The 23,337-nt window shown below is 44.3% G+C and overlaps 1 long non-coding RNA gene across 1 annotated transcript in view; it reads right to left on the reverse strand.

Moving 5' to 3' along the window:
* Positions 1–9,815: 9,815 nt before the first annotated feature.
* LOC142819170 (uncharacterized) overlaps positions 9,816–23,337 on the reverse strand; it is a 57,134-nt gene continuing 43,612 nt past the window's right edge. Inside the window, exons 2-3 of the long non-coding RNA XR_012896966.2 lie at positions 10,260–10,426; positions 9,816–10,095 (exon numbers count right to left, since the gene is read on the reverse strand). This is a non-coding gene — a long non-coding RNA (uncharacterized LOC142819170). The remainder of the gene's footprint in view (positions 10,096–10,259; positions 10,427–23,337) is intronic.

A 23,337-nucleotide genomic window follows, 5' to 3' on the forward strand; every position in this document is an offset into this window, starting at 1 on the left:
ATTTTGATATAACTCCTTAGTGTAGACCAGGGCTCTGATTCTGTTCCAAGCTCTACCACTGACCTGTTGTGTAACTTTGGGGGTTTCACTTCAAAACTCTGTTTCTACTCCCATCCCTTGTGTAGGGAACTGAGGCAGTCCATGGTATTTCGCTAAAAACCCCTATTCAATCCTAAATTTGAGACGGGCCTATAACGTAACAGCACGGACAGTTAGACTGAGTAGAGGGACCTTTGGAAGGCACAGTCACCCTGGCAACCACATTCCAAGGGCCACACCAACTGATACCAACACAACCTTGCTAATATGTTTTGCTTTAATCCTAGATAATGGGTCCATAAACTCATGGATCACATTAGCACAAGGCACCAGTAATCCCTTCTCAGATGCATCATAATTTAACTAGACAAAAGTTGTCTTTTAATTCTCTGTTTGTTGATGTTGGCTTATTTAGCTTGTTAAGGAAACTATTTGTATTAGAGATAAGGAGTTTGTTTGGCAATGGGCAGAGATGCTGTGTAACCATCGTAGTTTATTGGCTTACGTGCTCATTTCGTCTTGCCGCCAGACCCTATCAAATTGCTTCTCCTCCGTCCATCTGACGCCTATATAATCTATTGTAATGTTTTGCTTAACCAGTGTTCACCAGGTTAACCTCTGGTTGGCACTCCACCAGCTGTGTGTAACAAATCCTCTGGTTTGTTTTCACCTGCATCCAGAGTGTCCAGAATTATTCCCTACACCTTGTCTATTTAGATCCGTAGTACATTTATGTGGTGTTGCTCGGGTCCTTAACTCAATTAATGGTTTTTTTTTTAAAATAAAAGAAAAATGTACAGGCTTTATATAAATTATTGTATTTGTAAACAGTGTTATTTTGATGAAGTTAATTTTTATTTTGAATTTCTTTAAAAAGGGATTGTTTAAATTTTTCCGTCTAATTGCTTTTTAGTACATTTTTTTAATGGGATTTCCATCAAGTGTATTTTTTCTTCATCCCAAGAAACTCTTAACATTTCCTACGTTTTAACAAAAAAGGGCTATATTCAATGTGGTTTGCAATAATATTAACCTCTAGTTTTTAAACTGTAAACTAATGTGCCAGAACAGAGCACTACTCCAAATTTCTCAGTTTTCTCTCTTTTCTATAAAGTTTATTATGAAGCAATCCTTTTCCAGGTTCATCCTATTTTTCTGATACATCTTGGTTCAGTCTCTTTCAACATTCATTCATTTCAATTCTGAAGACTGTAATTGCTTGGGCGATTTTGTCTCTTTTCTGCTTGGCTTTTATGAGAAGCAATCCCATTCCAGGCACAACCCGTTTTCCTGGTACAACCAAATCCTTAGATTGCTTCAAGTTATGATATGAGGAAGTTGTATACCGCATTTGGTGGGCCTCGCTCTTACCGTTTAGGCATTCTTGACACTCACTCACTCACAGTAGATAGATAAGTTCTTCAGGGCCAAGCCTCTGTGTTACAACAGGCATGTACAGAGCCTCACAAATCAAACACAAGGGCTCCGATTTTTTTTGTTCCTGACAAGGTGTATAGTCACCTTTCATTTATATTTTCATCCTCCACATCTGCTTTAGCATAGCATCTGCTCTCCCATACATAGTGTGCCAGCAGATACGAGATACTGTAGTTAGCAGCAGAGCTGGCAGAGAAACAGTGGTATTCTAAAGAAACCATAGCTGAAACTGTGACATAATGTGACACTTTTTCTTGCCCACCCAGCTCTTTATCCCTCATGTTTCCTCCTCAAACTTCCACTACTCATGGCAGTCCTCTAGCTTAAATATCTAAAATGCTGACTGCCACCACGAGACCTACCGGTATTAGGAGAGATTAATAAACTGGGACTTTTCAGCTTAGAAAAGAGAAGATTAAGGAGGGTATATGATAGAGATCTATAAAATCACGACAGGTGTGGAAAATGTAAATAAGAAAAAGTTATTCACCAAATGAAATTAATAGGTAACATGTTTAAAACAAGCAAGAGGAAATCAACCTGTGGAACGACTTGTCAAAGGATGTTGTGAAGACCAGTACAGGCAGTCCCTGGGTTACGTACAAGATAGGGACTGTAGGTTTGTTCTTAAGTTGAATCTGTATGTAAGTCGGAACTGGCGTCAGCCGCTGCTGAAACTGATCAGTTTCAACAGCGGCTGAATCTGGACACCAGTTCTGACTTACATATGGATTCAACTGAAGAAACCCAGGCGTCCCCAAGTCAGCTGCTGCTGAAACTGATCAGCGGCTGATTCCAGGAAGCCCGGGGCAAAGCAACTCTGCCTCGGGCTTCCTGTAGTCAGCCCCTGGTCAGTTTCAGCAGCGGCTGACTTGGGGACGCCTGGGGCAGAGCATCTGGGGTGCTTCCGGGTTGGTACAGTAGCGCCGAGGAGCGGCGCTGCGGGACCAACCCGGCAGCGCCCCAGCTGCTCTACCCCAGGCGTAGGCAAGAAAAGCCTGGTCTGCTGGGGGAGAGGGGGGAGGTGGGCCACTAGCTGCACCCCTCCCCCTAGCAGACCAGGGAGACGTGGGTGGCGGGACCGCCCGCCTCCTCCACGGTTTTGCTCCGTCTCCCTGGTCTGTAGGGAGACGGGGAGCAAAGCCTTGGAGCACGCCCGCAGCGGGACAGCCCAGGCGCGCCCGGGCTGTCCCACTGCGGTCGTGCTCCGCGGCTTTGCTCCCAGTCTCCCTGCAGACCAGAGAGACGGGGAGCAGATTTTCTCGACCCAGAGGACGGGAGTGGTGGGACTTCAGCGCATCTGGGCGTCCTGCCGCTCCAGTCCTCCGGGGCGAGAAAAGCCCCGTTCGTAACTGCGGATCCGACATAAGTCGGAGCCGCGTAACTTGGGGACTGCCTGTACTGTAAAAGGGTTCAAAGAGGAATTAGATAAGTACAGGGAGGATAGGTCCATCAATGGCTATTAGCCAGGATGGGTAAGAATTGTGCCTGTAGCCTCAGTTTGTCAGAATCTGGGATTGGGTGACAGGGGAAGGAATCACTCGATTCCCTGTTCTGTTCATTCCCTCTGGGGCGCCTGGCATTGGCCACTGTTGTCGGACAGGATACTAGGCTAGATGGACCTTTGGTCTAACCTAGTATGGCCAGTTCTTATGATAAGATCAGTTAAGCATCAGGGTGCATAAAAACTTGGATTTTATACATCGCTTTGTTAATTATAGAACCATGTTTAATTAAATAGTCTGCGTGCCAGAGTTGCTAGGGTTGGCAGAGGAAGAGTGAAATGTGCACTGCACATGAATGCTGACTTTCTGCCCCACTCGAATGATTTAATCAATGTTTAAATAATTAACAACCCATCCAGGTCAAGACTTTAACACCGGCCTTTAAAAACTTGTCTTCTTTTGCCCAGTCACCAAGCCTCTCTTTCCTTAACAGAATTTTTTTCCATGAGTAGGAAGAACAAAAAAACCCACACTTGCAAGATAAGTGAGCTACCATCACATCAGTTATTACTGCTTTATCTTGCTGCACACAAGTATACCATCCTCGCCTTCCAAGGCTCTCAAAGGGCTTTGCAAACAGTGAAGCTTCACAATACACCCAAGAAGTATTATCCCTTCTTACAAATAGGGATCACAAAGAGGGGACATTTCTTGCCAGAACTACACAGGGAGATGAGGGCAACAGCAGCAACAAAACTGGGCCCAGTCATGAACTTTTTTCATTAGGTCACATTTACTTCCTGTACTCCACTGAGATCAAGTTGGCCAAAATGAAAGAAGACTTTTTGTGCAGCAAACTACAGCAGGAAATATTCCCACAACTCTGTTCTAGAGCTACTCCATATTTTGTGTTGCGGTTTGATAACAAAAACCTTAAAGACCAAACCCTGCTCTGAACTTATTTGTGCACAAAATCCCATTTTGATCCTTTATGGACAGGTGGGTCTCTTCATTTGTGTTATAATTGTGACACCAGGGATGGGAGTTAGTACCTGGAAGTTCTTGTATCACTTGTGTTTGTGACACACCTGGAGGCCATTAGACACACACAGTTGGGCTAAGCCCTGCACAAAGATATATATGCTGAGAGAGACAGACCGACAGACAGACAGAGAATCTCTACCAACAGAGTTTACAGTTTGAAATAGACCAAAAGAGATCAAAGAAAGAGGAAAGTAACATTAATCTCATTTTGCAAAGGGGAACTGAAAAGAGAGATTAAGTGATTTGCCCATGGTCACACAGTTAGACTGTGACTGGGCCCAAGGTCTGAAACGAGATCATCTACAGCCTGGTTCGGTGCTTTAACAACCAGGCCTACCCTTCCTACAGATTTTATTGTTCACTGGGCTTCCTGCTGTCCATTTGGTCCCAGCAAGGTCTATCTTCTTTCCTTTTTAGCCTGGTGTTTTAGATAGCTCATTGATTTGAAATGTCTATTACAAGGGATTTCAGGATTCAATCAGTAAAGCAGTAAAATATGCCCTAGCCATGACACTGAAAACAAAAGTTAAAAGCACTAAAGCATAAAGAGAAATAAATAATTCTGGAGAAATAAAACAAAACTAAAAATGATGTTAAAACACGGAGTCTTCTAATGCACAGAATTTAAAGTATACCCGTAATGATCACACATTTCTTCCTTATTATATTACCTCTATTTAACAGCTACTGATATTGTCCTGTATATGTAATTGCTCTCTACTGGCTTCAACCAGACAAAGCTGAGCTTCAGTAGTTTTCTAAAAACGAACTTCCTAGCATCCTCTTTCCTGCTTCAATAGGAGTGTCCTCCCCATAATGCAATATGGACGGCTTCTCATTTGTATGCACAGCTTCTATATTACAGCAGCAGTGTAGGATCACATCCAAATGTCTTATGGGTTTTTTATGGCTACAGTACATTTGATTTGCAGTTTCTCCAGCAAACTGTTGTTTTCATTATCACTGTACGTTGAGACACTTACATCCCTTTTGCTTTTCATGTCCCTTGTATTATTGGAACTTTAAGAATCTCTAGTAATATATCTTTGACAAAATCAGGCTCACATTATATTTTTCCACTTGGAATTAGCCCCAGCTCTCAGATGGAAAATATTTTCTGCCCAAATTGGTGCTGAAGGATGTTTTTATCCCTATTGACACTACAATTCTTGTAAAGTACCACTATTAATTCAGAATAAAAGGAAGTTTAACAATCATTCCAATTCATTGGACTGGACAAGTCATAATGTTTAAGATGTTTACTAACACAATACCTCAGTATTCCCAAGTATGTGTCACAAACTTCAATGATACGATCTACTAGAGTGCATAAATGTTTACTTAAGGTTTAGAGGAACATGTTGTATTCACTAGGGAAAGTAGTTTGCTTATTAGCAGACATACATGTTTTTGTTTGAGTAGCTGATGAGATCACGACTTGGGAACTAACGTAAAATGACATGAATCGATTTGAACAATGAGAGGGTTATCAAACAGCTTTTCAATGCAAGTAGGTGCATTCTTTGAAGTAAGTCTTGAGAGGTCAAGGTGTACTAATTAATAATCAAGTCAATTTGCTTTTACAATTAAACCTTGGCAGGAGCCAAAATTTACTAGAAGTAACCCAGCTGGATTATTAGCCACATATTTCTCAATGGAAAAATGCTAATTCTTTTTAAATAAAAGTTGCAGGATATAAAACCTGATATGTTTAAGTCCAATTTTTTCAAACAAATCTAAGAAAGTGCTTTCATTTGTAAGTAATCCTCATAACTCATCATTAACACAGCGGTTCTCACACAGATGTCCAACACTTTCAGGGTGTGTGTGTCAAGCTGATTTCACAGGGTCCACCAACCAGGGCCAGCATTAGACTTTGTAGGGCCCAGGGCAAAAAGCCAAAGACCCACCATATTGGGCTGAAGCCCATGGTCCCCTGAGCCTTGCCAACTAGGCTGAAGCTGAATTCCTGAGCCACTGAATTGGGTGGGGTCCCTTGTGGTGTGGGGCTCTTGGCAATTACCCTTAATGCTTACCCTGTTTTTCTGCATACAAAAGCCAAAGAGTAGTTGTAGCAAAAGGTGGACCATGGAGTTTCTAAGAGCATGTTGAGGTAGCCTCAGAAAGAAAAAAAAAAACTTTGAGGATACCTAGGTTAGAACACTCACAGATCAAATCCACATCTCAGGAATGCTAGGTCTCTAAATTATAGGTGGAGACATATGGCAGTGGTTTTGAATGGCTTCTGTTGTCCTCTCTATTCCTCCATTTGATTCTGCCCATTCTCAGAGGATGTGTCTACACATCAAAGTTAATTCGAAAGAACAGCCATTATTTCGAATTAACTTTCCTAGCATCTACACAGAAAAACCGCTATTTTGAAATAAAATCGAAATAGCTGGGTGCATATTTTGAATTTGGTAAACCTCATTCTACGAGGAATAACGCCAAATTCGAAATCGCTAATTCTAAATAAGTGCTGTGTAGATGCTTATTCCAAAATAGGGGGCCTCCAGCCCTTCCCAGCTTCCCCTGGTGGCCACTCTGGGCCAACCAGGAAAACTCTTCTCTCCCCCAGATCCGGAGCCCTTAAAGGGGTAGTCTCTGGCCACACTGTATGCCAGTCCCCCAGCTCCCAGGAGCTAACCAGGGGCTGGAGATGGCAGGCTCCCTCCTGGACTAATGCGGAGATCATGGACCTCCTTGAGGTTTGGGGGGAGGCCTCCAATGTCCATGATCTCTGCACAAGACAGAGGGACGTCGCCGTCTATGGACACAGAGCTGGCACCATGGCCACCAAAGGCCACATGCGCACACAAGAACAGGTGTGCATGAAGATCAAGGAGATGCGGCAAGCGTACACCAGGTCCCCTCAGGTCAGCTGCTTAGCAGCAGCAGACGCCTGCTCCTACTTCGATGCCCTGGACCGCATCATGGGGGGGGGCGGAACCGTCCGTGCTACCCCGGGGGGCAGTGATCCGGGACCAGAGGGCCCTGACCAGGGTGCAGAGGAGGAGCCGCCACAGAGGGTACCACGCCGTCAGGACCCCCGAACTGTCCCAGCAGCGGAGTCACCAGGGTCGTCCGGGGAGGCCACATCATTGCTGTCTCCTTCCCCTGGGAGTGGGAAGGGGTGGGAGAGACCAGGGACCGCACATGTGGGCCTGGCTTACTACGGATCACACACCAACCTGTGCACATGTGAGCATGTGCTGTGCCACCCCTGGGCAGGTGGCTCCAGCTGCGGGACACAACAGGATGCCCTCCCTTCACAAGCCCCTTCTACACAGAGGCAAGGGACATCTCCCCCCCCCCACCTCGGCCACACTATACACAGCACAGGGGCATGGGTGCGGTCTCGGTGTAGCTCCCACTCCCAGGGATAGCCAGACATTCTGACCATGGCCTCTGTGCAAGCACAACAGCTCTGATGGTGCAGGGCGAGGTGAGAATGACCATGCACTCACTGTGTCCCCAGGGAGAACTGACCACTTCTCTTCTTTCTCCACAGCCGCACCAGCTGCGCGTGCTGGGTGCACCACCCTGCCTGGGACATTCTCCCACACCCGAGGGCTCAGCTCATGTTATCATCTACATGTTTTGTTAGCCTATAAAGTGCTACCAGACTATTTGTTGTTTTTTAACTTTATCCTGTACAGACTAACTCGGCTACCCCCTGAAGATTCTAGCCATAGCACTTCATTCTTCATTCAGCAGAGCCCTGCACTGTATCATGGAGCAGTGGGTGCAGGATGAATGGGAGTTCCGGCAGGAGCTGCTTGCCCAGGGTCGTGCCATCTATGCCCATCTGCAGACCCTGGTGCAGCGCCTGCTGCCTCCCCAGCTACCGCTCCTCCTCCCACTCCTTTTCCCCCTCCTGCCTCTCCCCCCTCAACCTCCACACTCTCCTCCCCATCCCCCTCGAGGACGCCGAGGCTCCTGTACCCACTGTGCTGGGAGACAGTTGGCGCAGCAAGACCCCCACTCCGAGCCCTGAGATTCCCCTCCCTTCTTCCCTTTGCTTCCCCCTTCCAGCTCCCTCCTCCCAGTTTCCCCTCTCCCCTCTCGCCTCCCCTCTTCCACCTCCTTTCCCCAGTCTCCCCGGAGTTTCATGCCCCCCTCCCAGTTTTGTTAAATAAACAGAGTTTATATTTTTGAAAATACATGTATTTTATTTGACATCAGGAAGGGGGGCTAGGGACGGGTAAGTGGAAGGACATGAGGGAGGGATGAGGCACAAGCCCCCAGTGGGGCAGACCAGGGAGGCTCTTAGTGCTCCTCAGGGTGGAAGCTCTCCCGCAGGGCCCCCTGGATACTGATACCTCCCGGATGGCAGCCTGCAGGAAGTGCAGCCAGGCTTGCAGCAACACATCCAAAAGAAACACCAGAGTGCCCAGAGGCAGCTCTGGCTCCATGTTGCAGAGTGCTCTGGTGTCCCAAGTGAGGGCAACCAAAGCACGCAGAGACAAAATGCTTTGCTCTCCCTCATCAAGGTAGGGAACCAAGCAGGGAAACCTGAGAACTGGCTGTCCTGGGGGAGGGAGGTGTGTCCCTTTAAGCACAGACCTTAGGGAGCAGCCCCACACAGTAAGTCTTGACCTGGTGCCCTGCTGGAACTGGTTCCGGCCAGCCTTAAATGCGATTCAGAGTCCACTCAGTGTGGACGTGCTATTTCGAAATGCATTTTGTATGTAGACGCGTCATTTCAAAATAAGCTATTTCGAAATAACACTGTCGTGCAGACATACCCAGAGTTGATAACAATAGTTATCAGTTACCTGACTGATTTCTAGAGATTGCTATGATCTCTGGACTCAGACAGAATCTACTACAAAAAAAAAAAAAAACATGAAAGGCTTCTTGACTTTGGGGGCTCTGCATTTTCTCTTCATATTTTTACCCCTGATCAAGAACTAAGCAGTCATTAAGACGGCAACTTTTACTGCACACCTCTGAAATTCATCAGAAGAATCTTTCCTCTAGTAATCTTTTTTATTTTAAAGCCTATACTTCAGACTTTCAGAATAATTAGGACCTGTAGGGACTTCAAAATGACATTCAGACACATATTTATTATTACCAAATTAATTAGCCATCTTCCACTAAGAACAAAATAATTAAACTAGTCATGTTTCATGTAATTTCAATGATAGTTAATGTCTTTAAGTAAGAAATCTAGAATACATTAGTTGGAGTAATTTGCTACTAGTTGGGTTTTTACCTAATTAAACTTGCTTTCTTGATTTGTGTTGAACAGCTTTTCTCACTTCACTATTATAAAACAAAAAGGTATCAGAGACCCTTGGTCATTTTTACAGTTGTTTGTGAACTACATTACTTTATACATGCTCACTTCCACAAGTAAGGGGACTGAGTTATTGTCCATGCATTCATTTTTATAGGCATGCTCTTTGCATTAAATTACACTAATTGCTGTGAGGCCAGTGAGCAATGGGTGAGTGACTGTGAAAAATGAAAGCTCAGTAGTCTTGTCATGTTGGAATGGAGAAGAAGCCATATGATCAGAAGCTCAACCCTTACCTTCACAAAAATTGTGTTCATAGGGCAAATCCTCTCCTTAACTACCTTTTTTCCCCTCCTAGGCTTGTATCACCTCATTTGTCTTTCAGTCTCTGCACCTACATTTTATGATGTGTTGATAGGTCCAGCTGTTGCATGTTTCTGGGTGTATTCTTGCTGAAGCTACAATATGGTACCACTTTAATGGGAATAGCATAAGTTTCTAGACTGAGCTTCATTCTATCCTATTCTGTGATATTTAAAATACATTGGGATCAGATTCATAATCAACATGGCACTTTGAATGGCAAATTAAAAGTTATCAGTCAGAATTGAAACTGTGGCAAAATTACAAAAGATGTATTTATTAACATACCAGAGAAACCTCAGGTAATACAGAGCATCAGGAAATGAAGGTTCCTTCCAGTGCTTAATTCCTCCTCTGATGTAAAACATCTTCCCCCTTCCATGAGGCCTTTCTACTTGTCTGGGGAGGAGGAGGAGGATAAATGGGAGGAAAATGTGCAGGGATGGATAGTGTCAGCTGAGTGCATCACCTTCCACTCCCACACTCCTAGAACTGCCCACTCCATCCCCATGACAGGGAGCCCTTGAAAAGAGATAGAAGAGATAGCTGAGGCCTAAGGAGTCCATGGGCCCCTGGCTTCATGATAGCAGGGGCTTGCTAGGGTCCCAGAGCACCTGAGAGGTTTAGATCCTCCATTCAAGTGGTCCTGGTGTTCTACATATGAGGTTTAGGATTAGGCATATTACCTGGTGGCAGACAGGATGTTCACACCTGCTTCACTTTTCTTCCTCTTAGTCATGTGATGGTGCATTCTGACCAATGGTTATCATTCACTGAATCCAGTTCGCTTTCATTGGAAGATCATCCCTTCAGAAGCAGTAGGCTGTTGCCAAACTACAATGCACTGGCAATGCTGTTGAAAGACACAGTTATTACTGATCCATTGATCATCATATGTTGTCAGTCAGTTTTCATGTTTGTTTGTTTTTCAAAACCAATGATGATCTTGGTATGAGCACAGGATCTACAGCAGTTTCTGCACAGAGTAGAATATTTTTATTTCAAGTCTTAATTGTATATAGCAAAGATTGTTTTCCCAGGTTCTATTTGAATACATCAACAAGACTATTATTAGTTGCTTAAAAATATACTTCAGCAATCTCATACTTTCACTACAGAATACACACCAGTGAGTAGAGACTATATGGTATGAAAATAAAATTGATTTTAGAAGACTTTCAAGTTTTCTTTTATGTATTCCTTAGAAATACCTGACCTGAGAGAAACGAATGTTAGTCGGGGTTTAAGATATTCTACACTAACTCAAAAGACCTTGATTTCTTCCGAGCTGTACTAGTCTTCCTGGGTGATCTTTGTAACTCAGTTACCCACTTGTACAAAGGGGGGTAGCATTTCACTTCCTCAGAGATGTTGTCCGGATAGAAACATTAATGCATGAGAAATGCTCAATTACCAAAGTGAGAAGCAAGCACTGTAGAAAAGCCAATTTCCATTTCCTTTAGTATCTTTACCTCCCAAATGGCAAAGTTATTATCTTTTCTCACATCTTTCTAACTTACTTGCTTTAAGTATCTGAACATCTCACAATCTTTAATTCCTTTCCAAAGGCAGGAAGTGCTAGAGCCCCCCCCATTTTACAGATGGAGAACTGTGACACACAGAAATTGACATGTCTAAGATCACACTACAATGTTTGTAGCAGAGCAGGGAGCTGAACCTGGGTCTCCCTTGCCCCAAGCTAACAACAACTTCCACCCTACCATCAACCTCAGCCTGGATCAGTCCACATGAAAAATCCACTTCCTGGACACTACAGTACAATAATGAACAAATTTCCACCACCCTATACCGGAAACCCAGCAACCGCTACACTTTCCTTCATGCCTCCAGCTTCCATCCTAAACACAGTTCTCAATCTATTGTATACAGCCAAGCTCTAAGATACAACCGGATTTGCTCTCATCCCACAGACAGAGACAAACACCTACAGGATCTATATAGAGCATTCCTGAAACTGAAATACCCACCTGAAGAAGTGAAAAAACAGATTGACAGATCCAAAAAAGTACCCAGACACGAACTACTTCAAGACAAACCCAAAAGGGAGAATAACAGAATTCCACTTGTTATTACCTACAGTCCACAACTCAAATCCCTCCAACGCATTATACACAATCTGCAATCCATCTTGGAAAATGATCTCTCACTCTCAGAGGCCTTGGGGGAAAAGCCTATTCTCGCTTACAGACAACCTCCCAGCCTGAAACGAATTCTTTCCAGTAACCATGCTACACAATCACATCATAAGCATTCAGAAACCCAGCCCTTCAATCAGCCGCAGTGCCAACTTTGCCCACATATCTATACCAGTGAATTCATTACTGGAATTCGCCAGCTGGAGCCAACATAAGCTACCAAATCAGAAGATCATTTAACTGCACATCCAGTAATTTGATCTATGCCATCAAATGCCAGCAATGCCCCACTGCTATATATACTGGACAATTTGGACAGTCCCTACGGGAAATAATCAATGGACACAAATCGGATATACGTAAAGGAAACATACAGAAACCTGTTGGAGAGCACTTCAATCCACCTAATCACTCTTTAAAAGATCTCCAAGTAGCTGTCTTGTCACAAACCAGTTCTACTAGTCAAATACACGGAGAGGTGTTTGAATTACAATTCATCCACAAGTTCAGTTATCACGCTGATGGCCTTCTCAATTGAGATAAGGGATGGCTGGGACATTATCAACCTAACATTCAATGAAGGTGCCAACAGCTCTTTGTGTAGATTCTTGCATTAGTACCCTTCCTATCTATTGCTATCCTTTGATCCTTATCTGCTTCCTTTTAACTATCCAATCTTAAAATGCTTATAGATTGCCAGTTCTGACAACTTGTTTTTCCCTTTGATATTTTCATACCCTCTGCTCCTTGTTCCCCACCCTCTCCTTTTTTCCCCCCTTACACTCCCTCTCCCCTGTATATTTTGGGTCTGCTCATCCTAAACTCAAAACTCCAGTCATCTGAAGAAGTGGGCTGTGCCCACAAAAGCTCATGATATCATCCACATGTTTTGTTAGTCTATAAAGTGCTACCAGACTATTTGTTGTTTTTAACTTTATCCTGTACAGACTAACTCGGCTACCCCCGGAAGATTCTAGCCATAGCACTTCATTCTTCTCGAAGATGGCCTCAAGCATAGGTATCAATTCTGTGAGTACTCCGGGACTAAAGCACTCATGGAGAAAAATTAGAGGATGTTCAGTGGGGTAGGGGTAGAGCAGGCACGGGAAGAGGCAGGGTGGGGTAGGGCCTTGGATGGTGGGAAGCAAGTAGCTCCCAGCTAAAGTAGTCAGCTCCAGTAGCCTCAGAGCTGCATGGTATCTTTTGATGAAGTGTGACATCTGAAGACAAAAACACACTGGACCCACATTCTCCCTTGTCTTAGTACAACATTGTGTCACATTGCAAGCACAGCACAAAGTACATCTCAAGCAAGCCCACCAACAGAAGGGATTGGAGGAGGGGGGAACAAGGCAGTTGCCCTGGGGCCTGGCGATTCAGAAAGGCCTAGGGCTCCCTGCCACCACTACCAGAGTGGTGTGGCCTGAGCCCTGGGCCTTTTAAATAACCACCAGAATGCCTCCAGGAGGCTCTGAGGGCTGGGAGGGACAGGCCCAGTGTGCTCCAGGCGGTGCTGAGAATGGCTGCCCAGATCAACCCTTTCTGCCTGAGACTCCAACCGTTCCAGGAATGCACAGCTACTTTTCCCAGGTCCAAGCAAGTCTGTTGGCTCTTATGGTCTCGGGCTTTGGTAGCCAGGCCCAGGAGTGTCACAAAAGCATAATATTTTATGCCTCCCTTACGATGCCTTCATAAGGGAATGGGGCCACCACCCATGGCCTGCAGAGCCCTAACTGTCATGATGAGCTCTTGTGAACACCAGAATCTGACAGAACGTACAGCCACCTTTAGGCTTTGTAGCTGAACGCTGAGGAACCAGGCCAAAATGCAGTCATCCCAGGACTGTGGGAGTACAGAGTCTACAAATGTCACTCTCCTTCAATTATATTGAATTCGCCTTGGCCACAACAGGTAATTGGGAATCCCCATTTGGATTATGCGCTGAAATCCACAAGGAATGGAGGGGACAAAATAGTAATTAAATAATGAGTATTTGTAACCTAAACACCTAGTGTGGTTACTGAGTACTGCAAGTGGTACCTAGACCACTGCAACAATTAAGATCAAGAGACCTCTGCAGAATGGGCTGGGAGCCAGCTGGCTTTTTGCTCAGTGGGTAGAGGCTCCTAGAGTCAGTTCCCGAGGGCCCAGGTTCAAATTCGCCTTGGTAGTGGTTACATATTGATAAGAGGAAACAGATTCCTTGATGTGTGTCTTGAAGGTGGAAACAGAGGAAAATATATACCAATCAATTCAAATAAGATTAAATATTCCAGTCGTCTATTATACAAATGATCTGTGTGGTATTTAAAAAAAAAAAAAAAAAATCTCACCAGGCAGGTAGGAATGGCCTTTTGTAACTAATTTACAGTCTACTTTTCTTGTCAATCCCTTTATTTTCTGTGGGTCAGTGGCCCCTGACTCAAAAAAAGTTGCCCACCCCAATCTAGACCATCCCTGAGAGATGTTTGTCTAACCTGTACTTAAAAATTTCTAGTGGTGGAGATTCCATAACCTTCCTATGCAATTTATTCCAGAGCTTAATTTCACACATAGTTAGGAAGTTTTTCCTACTGTCCTATCTAAACCTTCTGTCAATGGCCCTAGTAGCCTCTAGGTGCTTGTGGGCTGGTGACTCTCCCCGCGTAAGCCAGGGGCAAACCACCCCAGCTTATTTTAGCCCTGTCTCTGTGGGTTGGGCGGCCCAAGTCTTCGCAATGAGGCTTAGTGCCGGTGATCAGGGAGGGTCCTAGCTTCCTGGACCTCTGGGAAGATTCCGCTCCCCCCGATCGCAGGTCCCCAATGGGTAGCCGATGGATGTGGAGCTGCCCGCGCTCTGATTCCTGCTGTGCTACGGTGGGACCATGGGGGTCCCGACCACTGAATAGTCCTCGCCACTGAGGTTCGACGCAGTTCAGGATGGTGTCAGAATTGCTGATGGTGTCGGAATTGGTGGTAGGGGCATTGGCGGGGTAGGTGGGTCCGGGCCCTCCCTCTCCACTGGGCCCCAGTCCAAGGCCCTCAGGATATAGACTGGCCCTTTGGGGGTCCCTCCGGAGCCAATACCGGGCCCACTGCTTGATTCCCCTTGGCTCCCTTCCGCCCTGGGCCGCTTCCTACCCAGTCATATGCTGTGCCTTCTACTACACCCCCGACCGAGGCTCCTGCACCTTACCGCTGCGCTGTGTCCAAGATTCTCAGGCTGAGGTAGAGTCCCTGCCCCCGCGGTGCTTGCTGAGGAGTCAGCTTTGGGGTCCCACAGGCCTCTGGCTCTGCCGCTCCCTCCTAGGGAGCCCCTTGTTGAGATGGCAGCCGCTGGTGATCTGGAAGCTTGCTCGCCGCTTCCAGTCCAGTGTTCCTGGGCCACTCCTTCCTCCCTCCATGACTGGTTGGCTCCTGCTTCTGCTGTCCCTGCGCTCCTGCCAGCCTCCTCAGACACTGGTTCTCCCCCTAACTCCGGGGCTGCTTCAGCCACCCTCTGCAGCTGGTCGCTTGCTGCCTCCACCACCTCTGCGCACCTCCTGGTTTCCCCGGACATCAGCGCTCCCTCTCCTTCCTCCCCGGCTGTGCGTGCCAGCGCTCCCTTTGAATGGTACACTGGCCCATTCGCGCATGCACTGCAGTGTTGCAGTGCACCGCGGCGCCGAGTGCTGCGGCCAGTGCTGAGAAGGGGCGGGGAAAGGACAGCCCGTCACACATTCATGCATGCACTTTAAGACCATTCCTTTTGTCCTGTCATTGGAGGTTATGGAGAATAATTTTTCTTCCTCCTCCTTTATATCCCCTCTCAGTCTACTTTTTAAGACTAAAACTCAATTCTTTTAGTCCTGTCTCATAGGTCATATCTTCTAGATGTTTAAATCACTTTTGTTGCGAACCATCGATTGAAGTGTTATTCCACCAGTTATACACCCATCTTAAAGCACCCCCATCTAGGCTGTATTAGAAGGTCATGCAAGACTGTATCAAATATTTTACTGAAGTCACATCTTCAGTCACCACTTTCCCCTTATTCACAAGGCTTATCCTATCAGAGGCAGCTATCAGAATGGTTTGACATGATTTGTTCTTGACAAATGTAAAGAAGCCATTCTAATCATCTGGTTAAAACAAAAGAAGCAGCATGCAGAAATATAGGTACATGGAAAAGCTCAGTAGAAGCTCCATCTTCTGGTCTGAGGGGTTTCAACTGTAGGTGCTAGGACTGTGGTTCTCAACTGGTGGTCCATAGACCACTGGTGGTCCATGCTGACTTTTTCGGTGGTCCAAAGGAACACTGTCCAAAGTCACATGGCATGAGCAGGTGCCACCATTAGGCTGATTTATGCCTTTTTGTCTGCTCTTATTTATCATGTCTCAAAAAGGTGGTCCACGAAAATTTGATTGGCCTGGTGGTCCATGGACTGAAACAAGTTGAGAACCACTGTGCTAGGTCTTTGTTCAGTGAAACTGATTTTGGTCTAGGTCTATGCACAAGAAATACACCATAGGACCAAGGTGACGCATAATGGAGAGAAGCAGAAGGAAAGCTAAACATGTATACCCTGAATATGCTCACAGAAAGAGTTGGTGCCGCGAGGAAGGAAACTGACTCTCTTTCTGGGCTTCTCCTGCACTTGGAGAAGCAGGACTTCGTGTTCTTTTATGCAGTCTTATTTATTTACAAGGATGTACTGATTCCATCTTAATTTCTACTCCCAACTGGGACAACCTGTAGGGCCCTGCGCTTTAAATATCCACTCAGGCCAAAAGCGGTAACACTGGTTTAGCCAGGACTGATGCTTGCTAACGTACAGGTAATAGACCTGCCTGTTCCATCACTGGGAAGAAGCCAATTTTGGAAACAAAATTCAAATGGTCTAAACAACCTCTCTGGAACTCTCTTCCCCATCCATAAAATAGGGATAATACAGTCTAAGCAGAGATAAAAGACAAAGTGTGGGAGAAAGTAAGTCATTTGGGGCAAAGACTGTAACACTATATGGGAGTACATCGGGGCAGTACAAGATTTGTTGGAAGCTGTAGACTCTCTTGTGATAAAAAAAAATAAAGTACAACAAATGGTGCAGAAAATTGATGAACTACCTGTAACTTTCTCTGATATTAGCCCTCATATTTCAATGAGTGAATCTGAAATGAAAAACCTACTCTTCTCAGTTTTTTTCCATAGGAATATTGCTGCTATAACATAGATATCATTAACTCTGACAATTTGCCTCCACAATTATTATTCCTAGTTCATTGTTCTTCATAATCAGAGTCTGGCATATTTTATGGTTATGTATGAGTCCCATATAACTTTGAATTGAAAAATGTCTCAAGGTAATGGACTTAAAGCAAAAAGAACCTTCAATCAATGGCACAGGCAACAGTGAACGTCTTGCAGTGTCCGCAGGGAGGTAGCTGACAATTTCTAACTGCCTGTTTACCCTTTAGTAACAAAATATAAAGCCTTATTGTTGAACATCCAGAATTCATATAGCACCATTCAATAGTATCTTTAAAATATTGGAGCCAACAATGTTCATCAGCCAGAACTAGGAGATGGAGAGAACTTAATGTAGCTATATATTTTAAATGGCCAAATTACTGAGGCACTGGGAATTTTCAAGGGAACTATAAATACTCCTAACTCTCATTCACATCAAATTTCCAATTAAAGATGGAAACAGACATAAGAGTATATTTTCAGACGGAGCCTACAAAACTGAGAAGAGACTATACTATTCGGGTTCTAAAGCAGGACCCTCTTCTATTCCCAAAGTTACCATGAAAAAGGTAAAATTTAATAACTATTAATAACTTCCCATAAGTGTCTTAATTTAATGGCCCATAACTCCAAAGACGAGATACTCAGTTCAGTTCTATAGGATGATAAAGAATGGGTTTTGAGTAGCTGGTGGCCCAGACTCTCCTTTGTGCCTAGTTTTTGCTGAACATGATAAGAATAGGATTTGATAGGGAACCGAGAATGCCCCAATTCCCAGCCCTGGTGAAGTTTAAAATAGTCAAGGGGCTGATGTAATTTGGACTGGTTAATGATACTCCTCAAGGTATTGTCTGAGAGCTGGTGATAGCTTTAGTGAATTACATTCTGTCCACTTCTCCATTCCATGCCACCTTTGTGTTGGAAAGGAAGGACAGGAATCTGTGAATAAGTCTACATTGTAGTGCTATTTCGGGATACTAGAGGTATCCTGAAATAGCAATTTGTGTCTTTTGAGCATGCCGTTGTTTCTAAATATAACGTGCTCACTATTCCGATATCCCTGTAAACCTCATTCCACAAGGAGTATGGGACGTTTCAGAATAAAATGCTATTTCAAAATAAGCGCTGTGTAGACAGCACTAAATTTCAAAATAAGCTATTCTGAAATTGACTCAAAATAAGCTACACAATTTGCATAGCTCATAAGGAAGAGGAGAAGGGAAAAAAATTTCTACTCTACCTTCCCTTTTGTTTCTTCCTCTGCAACATGTTTTTCATTCAAGTCAGGTCTACACTAATAAAGGGGAAGGTGGAATCAGGATGCATGAGTCCAGGTATGTTAATTACATAGCTGGAATCAATGTACCTTGATTCAAGTTTCCCCACCAGCCCCACAGTGGGAGGCCAATGGGAGCAAACACTTCTATTGGGTTTCCCTTACTCCTCACAGGAGCACCAGCTGCTGATGGGGGTGCCCTTAATGTGATTTAGTGGGTCTTTACTAGACCTGCTAAATCAAATTCTGGAAGATCAATTGCAACAGCGTCAATCTTCGCAGGAGCAAAGACATGGCCTCAGTCAGCATGCATTATAAACCCAGGCCTTTATCAGACTGATGCTGCAGCCAGTTCCTGCTCAATTACCTACAGGACAAAGCTGACTCAGCTCTCAGAAGAGCAGATGGATACCAAGGCAAGCAGATTGATTTAACTGACAAAAATGGCTATGCCCCTTGACTAGAAAAAAAAAAAAAATGTAGCAGGTGCGTTATTTTCCTCACATATGCTTGCTGTACCCCACCTCATCTCAAAAGGCAAGCATTAATAAAAAGAGAACATCTATTTGCACTTTTAAAATCTAAGAGAGTTGTTAGCAGTGGGCCATTTCTATGCTCTGATTAGATGTTCTGTAGTTGCAGGAGTTAAGAATCCTTAGGATTGAGGCATTGGTCCTTTCAATCTTCAAGCCACTTCTCACTGGCATCCTGGCACCACTAGATTTTATGCACATTATTTCTGCTCCCCTCTTCCAGTTCAAGCCAGAAAGTACAGTGTGAAAACTAAAGTGTTCACTCCCAATTTTGCAAGCCTCACTTGCTTTGTGCAGCACTTCGCACCACTAGGAATACTGGTGAAATCAATGAGAGTATTTGTGGAAGAAGGTACTATTGGGTATGAACAAGGCTGGCGGACCTGAGACGTAAAATAAATAATTGTTTTTCAAACCTCATGGCGTGGGATTGATTTCTGTTCTGAGTGAACATTTTGGTGGCTTCTCATCAGAGCTGGCCTCACCATGAGATGAACTGAGGTGGCAGCCTCAGGTGCCAGACTGGGAGGGTGCCACTAGGACCCAGAGTGTGGAATATTGTGTCCGCTGCTGGTGCATATGTATTCTTTCTGTTCTAGATGCACAGAGAGGGGGGAGTGCCATGAGAGGAGTAGAACAGGAAGAAGGCAGAATTGAGAAATTTCAATGCTTTGGCCCAAGCGAGGAGGTATGGGGATGTCATTGGAGCTCCCTGCCTCAGGTGCCAAAATGTTGTGGGCCAGCCCTGCTTCTCATGTTGCTCAAACAGATGACCTGCCCTTACTATAGTTGCTGTTTTATTCTTCAGTCGATTCTCCCATCACTTCAGCACTGCCAGAGATTCTAAGCTTGCAAGGTGTTTTGATGTCCCCCCCCCCACCCCCACCCCCACACATTTCCATGTAACTTCATGCAGTTTGATAATTCTAGATAACAGATACTCCCGTCTCAGCTCCTGACATCATCCCCCCCACGCCCCCACCTGGCACTTTCATACAAAGCTTTCCATATGAATATCTCCACACTTTTGGCAAAATCTTAGGTACCTATATATAGCCCCCATGACCAATTCCAAGTCTTTATTATCTTTCACCACACCCATTTCTCTCAGTTCCGTGTAGTATTTGTGCATATTCACAGTCTAACTTGTAAGGACAAACACCACCTACGTGAGGCAGGAATGCTATTATCCCCATTTTATGGAGGAGGGACAGAGGCAAAGAGGGACTAAGTCACTTATCCAGCATTGCAAAGGGAAATGAATGAGGATGTCCCATGCTCCACACTTGTGCCCTGTTCTTCCTCCTCAATGTAAATTTTATCCCCAGAATCTTTGTTGGATAAACAAGACACATAATGGTCAAGAGCCTGATTGAGCTGAGGTGTTACACTCCTCTGACAAACAGATTACTCGCCTTTGATAGACGTGGCAATGGAACACATGCTATCAAGTCCTCCAGTCAATTTATCATTCCACAGCTGTGGTGATGCACAGCTGGTAAAGGACTAAAGTATTAATGGCCATTCCTTTTCCACTTACAGACTTTTTGCTCTCACTTCTATACATGATGCTGCACTTTAGACCCATCCCATTAGAGTAGCATTGAATTCCTTGCTATGTACTTGCTCATTACGCTGAAGTCATACAATTTATTTCCTTTATTTTAATCGCCTCTCATACTCACAGCCTGGCCACCAACCAGATTTGCATTGGAAATTATTTTAGAAACAAGTATATCCATTAGAAACATTAATGAATGGTCACCCCAGATGCTTTTATTTAGGTGGAGAACATGCTAGTTTGGAGGGTTATATGAATTCTTAGTAGATATCATAACACAAGTGTCCAGAACCCAAGAAGCTAATCAAATTACAGCTTTGGAACACTGACAGAGCTTTGGCTCCTGGTACACCTGCAGACTTTGACTTCTCATTAATCTTCTCCATTGACGGAGCATTTCCATTGGGTCTTAGAATCATCCTTTCTGAGCACAGAGGTGGTAAAAGCAAGAATATTCTGTGTTTTAAAAGCCTTCCCCTTGTAGCCCCTTAAGCCAAAAGGCTCTGGAAATCTGCTTCTAGGCTTGATTTTCATTGCAGCAACATCAGCTGTATTTGTGAAACGATACCAAGCAAGCCGCATACTAATTATTTGGATGATAATAGACTCAAGGTCACAAGATCTCTGACAATAGCAAATGTAGCTCCATACGAGAGGGACTCTGCTTTTCCACGTTAAGAAAAAAGAGTCACATTAAAAGAGTTCAGCTAAAAAGGCATTGAAGTCATTAGCATAGCAGGAAACATGGAAAGGGGGGATTCTTAAGTGCTATAATGCATCCTCCTTTCCTGAGCCTCATCTCTTCAGTTTGTGTGCTGAATACGAATTGAGTGCTTACAGTCCAATTCATAAAAAAGTGAGCTATTTGAGAGAGATTGGAAATGTACAGACTAGTGTTACTGGCTAAGACACTGAATGGCTTTATAAGCCTAATAATTATTATTATTGATAATAAGTGGTAACATGGCAGTGGCAAATGGTCTGACTCAAGAATAGGACCACAATGCTTGGTGAAATACAAACAGGTAAGATGATAAACTTCTTGCAGAAAGGCATGCTGGGAAGTTAAGACCCACAAAATACAATGTTCACAAATAAAAAGGAAATGTACATTGGATGGAATAAGCTGATGGGTTCTAAATAACTAACTGTTCAAAGAACAGGCCTGTGCACATGATTGTGGCCAGTCCAGTGAGAAGTTTTGCCTAATGCCAAAGACAAGCTTTAAGCAAAGAAAATGTTAGTGTTAGAACAGCTGGGCAAATCATTTTTCAGAGGAGAAAAAAAAAAAAGAGAGTAGATTTAGGTCCAATGTTGACTTTGTTTCAGCAAAAGTGGAAAAAAAAAATTCAGAATCGTTGAAATAATTGTTTCTATTTAAGCTCCATTTACAAAATCAGAAGTACAGGAGACCAAAGCGTCAACCCAAGTGTTCCAGGTGAGGGTGCTAACCACTGGGTTCTCTCACCCAATGACTATTCAAATATTTTATACTGGCAGACTTACCCATTTTTACCCGGGTCCTTCAGGGCAAGGGGCTGGTGGTGAGGAGGGTGCAAGAGTTAAGGCAGGGCCATGAGGATGTGGAAAGCACAGGTCAGGAGGTTGGGAGCAGGGGGTGAGAGTGAGGGTTCAGGAGGGGTTGGAGGGGGAGGCTCCCATCCAGCACGGGCATTTTCTCTCTCCATAGCACCCTCCCTGGCTGCCAGGGGCATTTCTCTCTCCCCCAGCACTCCCCTGGCCACCAGTGACAGTTTCTCAGTGCCCAGCCTGCCGTGGCTGCCTGGGGCCTTTTTTCCCTTCCCTCCAGTGCTGTGGAGAAGCTCCAACAGAAGAGAGAGACATACCCAGAATATCCAATATCTCAGTGTTTATGACACTCACCTGGGTGAACAGACTCAAGTCTCTGCTCCAGAAAGATTTGATCCTGGATCCCCATCATCCTCAGGAAGTTCCCAAACCACCAGGCTACTAGGGGGAGATATGGGGAACCCCGGCCACCATCATTGTTGTGAATCTAGGCCTTGATTTTCTTTGATTGTGTTAAAAATGGTTAAAAATACCCAGATAAAAGGTTTTGTTTTGGGTCTAAGGGGAAGCATTTGACACAAAATACATTTCTCCAAACTTCTCAGTTTATTCTGAAAATTAAACTGATTTCCCTTTCAATTCAGGCTGAAGGGATATTTTTTCCTTGAGCTGGTGGCAAACTGACAAGTCATTTATTCACACGGTTCCAGTTAGGATGTAGAAAGGGTGGATGGGAAATACTAGAAATATCATATGGTGATGGTTATGACTCACATTAAATACTGTGCTAAACTACAGGCAGCTCATCAGAAAACAAAATTATAGCAGGCATAGGTGTCCCAGGCAAATGGATTAGAGGCATAGAAAAGAATTGATGTGAGGATAAGGATCATAAAGTAAATTAGGGAAGATGAACAATGAAAAAAAATTGTCTTATGGAGGGACAAAGTTCAATCAATTAAAATCATCTTTGGTCTGGCCAGCTGGCATGCAAACATGGGAGAACATTACAGTGTCTTTGCTATCCATAAAGTTAATGCTTTCCTGTAGCCTATATTCCAGTTTCAAAGGTTATTTCCTTGGCCTTTTTTCCAGGAAGCTAAGTAATAATCCTTTTGCTGTTCACCATTCACTCATGCTTTGCAAGACCGGATTGGAGGATAAATGGTGCCACCAAGATTCTTTAGAAAAAGACACACACAATCATCTTTCCAGGACACCACTTATGTCTGGAACACTCAAATGAGTCGATTTCTGTCAAACTACACTCTGACTGTTAGCATTTTGGAGCCAACAGCTGATTCAGGAGACTTCCTGCACACAAATAAAATTGATATTAATGAGTCGTCACATGAGGATCAGACGCTGTATGATACCATGGCCATTTTACAGTATTTTCTAGTTATGCCCTTTACTAAGTGTTAAAGACAATTAGAGTCCACAAATTTCAGGGAAGTACTATCTAGTAACAGAGACAACACAGGAACGGTAAGGGTGAC

This window comes from Pelodiscus sinensis, chromosome 20, assembly GCF_052426305.1.
Source record: "Pelodiscus sinensis isolate ZL-2025 chromosome 20, ASM5242630v1, whole genome shotgun sequence".
NCBI lineage: Eukaryota > Metazoa > Chordata > Testudines > Trionychidae > Pelodiscus > Pelodiscus sinensis.